Here is a 3,459-nt window from a genome sequence, read left to right on the forward strand (position 1 = left end):
CTCAAAGAATGATATTGACCAACTCAATGTGAAAATGAATATGTAGCACATCAAAGACTGTAGACGAATAAGTTCTCTCTGATTCTCTCTCCTCTGATCTTGAGCAAGAAAGAGATGGCTTGTTACTTTTAATGCATCTAAAACCAAGCTTTTATCTTTACATCATCAATGCTCTGATCCACATCTGGCATCAATTGAAATGAATGGCTCTCGTCTTCAGGAGGCCTCATGTTTTGACAAGCTTCTGGGCTTGACCTTTACTCCTGATCTGAAATGGAACACATATATTAAATCCGTTGCCAAGGCCACTGGAAAAATGGTTGGATCCTTCTATCGATCCAGTAGTTATCTCACTGTTGATGCAATTCTCTATCTATATAAGAGCCAAGTACATCCAAGGATGGAGTACTGTTGCCACATCTGGACAGGAACTTCTAGAAAGGACTTATCCTGCCTTGATAGAGTTCAAAATAGAATTTGTAGCCTCATAGGAGATGTCCTTTTCTCTTCGCTGCAACCTCTATCTCACAGAGGAGATGTTGCGAAGTTGTCTCTGCTTTATCGTTATTTTCAGTGCAAGTGCTCGGCTGAGCTCCAATCTATCGTCCCTCCCTCCCTCGCCAAACTTTCACAAGAAACACCCATCTAGCAGAAAACACTATTACTAATTTCCCCCACTCTTTATCTGTGCCTAAACCTAAACATAGATTCCATGAGCAAAGCTCCTTTCATAGAACTGAATTGTCTTCTGTTTTCCTGCTTTCTGGCTGACTACAATATAGTTGTCTTCAAGTCTAATGTAAATAAGTTCTTGATGAGCCGTTCCATATAAGTTAACAAATTTACCGAGTTTCCATTTACTAACGATTACTATATGGTCCAATTTTTACTGTACACTCTTTAACCCTTATCCTCGAGTGGCCTCTTGGCCTTGATAAGTGGTGATAGTTATATAAAAAAAAATTTTTTTAAAGGCAGAGGAAGAGGACTGATTTGTATAGAAGACTGTAAATGACCAAAGAAAAAATAGAAAAATACATCATGCAGAACACAAAAAGAATGATTATCACAGCAAAAGACACTGGAAAAACGAGTAAGGCAGAAGAAGCGGAGGCAAGGGATAAGACAAAAAAAAAAAAAAGAAAAATGGGAAGAGAAACAGCTACATGGATGATTCATAAGGATGATAAAAGACAGGACTAACGAAAAAACTTTGATATGGCTACAAAACGGAAACCTAAAGAGAGAAACTGAATCTCTAATAATAGCTGTACAAAGTAACGTTATCAGAACAAACAACATCAAACAAAGATCAACAAGACACAAGAAAATAGTAAATGCAGACTCTATGGACAAAGAGACAAAACAATAAACCACATAGCAAACTAGCCCAAAAAGAATATAAAAATAGACACAATCAAGTAAGGAAAGCAGCATATTGGAAATTATGCAGACGACTGCATCTTGAACAACTGATAAATGATATGAGGATGGACTGGCAACAATACTTGAAAATGAAAGTCACAAAATCCTATGGGACATGGATATACAAACAGATAAATCCATCCAAGCAAGAAGACTGGATGATTAACAAGAAGGAAAAGTTTTGCCAGATCATAGATTTTTCCACTCCAGCAGACCACAGATTGAATATTAAGGAGACAGAGAAGCAGAGCAAATCCACAGAACACTAGATATCCAGGCTAAATAGAACACACACAAAGAATCAGGTCAGCCAGAGGTCAAATGGGCCATTGTCCGATAAGTGCATGTTCATTGGCTGATAGGAAGGGCGCGGTGGATACTAGAAAGCTGATTGGCTAACTAAAATCTCAATAGAAGGTGCGTATATAAAAACGACAGCCAACCACAAAATTCGCGCATAAGCCTGAAGAATCCTAGAGTGGATGAAACACGGAATATTCAGTGTACCTTAATCACCATATATATTTTATGAATCACTATATATATATATATATATATATGCAGGCTCCTTCAGTCTTAGGCAGACTATGGATACCCACAAAGGGTTGCTTGCGCGTGAAATTTTTTGTGGCAAGAGGTGCGCAATCTCCAACCACACCTCTTAAATACCAGTGGCAAGTCAAGTATAAGACGACTGTAAACAAATGCTGAGATAAGCGGAGAGCACATACAGCGCCTAGAATTCCCAAATGGTCATCCATCTTATACTTACCAGGCTCAACGTTGCTTAACTTCGGTGATCTGACGAGAACCGATGTGTCAACGCGATTATGCCATATATATATATATATATATATATATATATATATATATAAAATAAAAATTAAATTTACCAAAATGATCCAAGATGGTAAAACTAAAGTATATTATAAATATTAAAGAATTAATATTTATAAAGTAATCTCAACCCGATGTAAAAGCTCGATAAAACCAAATAGGAGATAGAGCTTATAATAAGAGTAAATAGTTAATAAAACATGTTCAAAAATACTTTGAAAAAGAGTTAAAAACATATTTAATCTGAAAAGGAAACACTAATAAGTGGATAGTCCTTAATCCATGGAGTTTCGAAGAAATACTTTCCTTCTCATCAGAGGGTAGGAATTAGCAAAATGCGGGATTGGATTTTGCATACAAAAGTATTTGATGAAACTGCAAGTAAGTCAAAGATCTTACTTGAAAACCAAACGTACATAACAAAACGTCACGATAACAAAACGTGAAGCAGAGGGAATATGGTGAAGAAAAAGGTGATTTCACGTGAATGTATAGTCTGTTGAAAGGTAAAGTATCCAATGCTGGTAAAATCCAAAAATGTAAATCCAAGAAAGTTAATTAAATTTCCATTCGCACAAGTAAAATCCAATCCAAGGAAATCGCGTAATTAAAAGATGGTCAAAATAATCCAAGAGGTCGAAATCCATGGAATAATTCACAAATATGTAAGGAAAAGAGGAAAGAATTCCAATAATATTATTAAAAGAAAAATAAGATATGCGTTAAACTCAGCTGCCAAGACAAGGTGTAATTAAGAAAAATGAGTGAAGAATAAGAGAAAAAAAAAAGATTGAATGGTGATAGAATTAAATATAAAATAGAAAAGCAAATGTCAAAATGACCCAGACAAGAAGATGTTAAACGGCAGCAAAAATATATTGTCTCAGCAGCTGATATATATATATTATGTAGGTATTTAATTATTATAGTAAATATATATATATCTATATATATAAAAATGTAACTCTTGGTTCGTTCGTAATTAATAGTCTAAATAACGTCGTGTGTAATCGCGATAAATTCTGCTTCACACATAGAGATACAATCTGTTGCTTTTTAGATTTCCATGAAATAATAGGCCCATTTTCTGAGAGTTGAAGCACAATATCTAAATATATTTTTTCGATCTTCGTTGTTTCCCCAATCTGAATCTGAAAATTCTAATTTTAGGGGATTTGGGGACTTTCTAAATACTAA

General features: G+C 34.9%; 1 pseudogene; it reads right to left on the minus strand.

Moving 5' to 3' along the window:
* Window positions 1-2,149: 2,149 nt before the first annotated feature.
* Window positions 2,150-2,266, minus strand: LOC145249088 (5S ribosomal RNA; annotated as a pseudogene).
* Between the last annotated feature and the right edge of the window lie 1,193 nt (window positions 2,267-3,459).

The sequence above is a fragment of the Euprymna scolopes genome, chromosome 27, assembly GCF_053919585.1.
Source record: "Euprymna scolopes isolate OS-2025 chromosome 27, ASM5391958v1, whole genome shotgun sequence".
NCBI lineage: Eukaryota > Metazoa > Mollusca > Cephalopoda > Sepiida > Sepiolidae > Euprymna > Euprymna scolopes.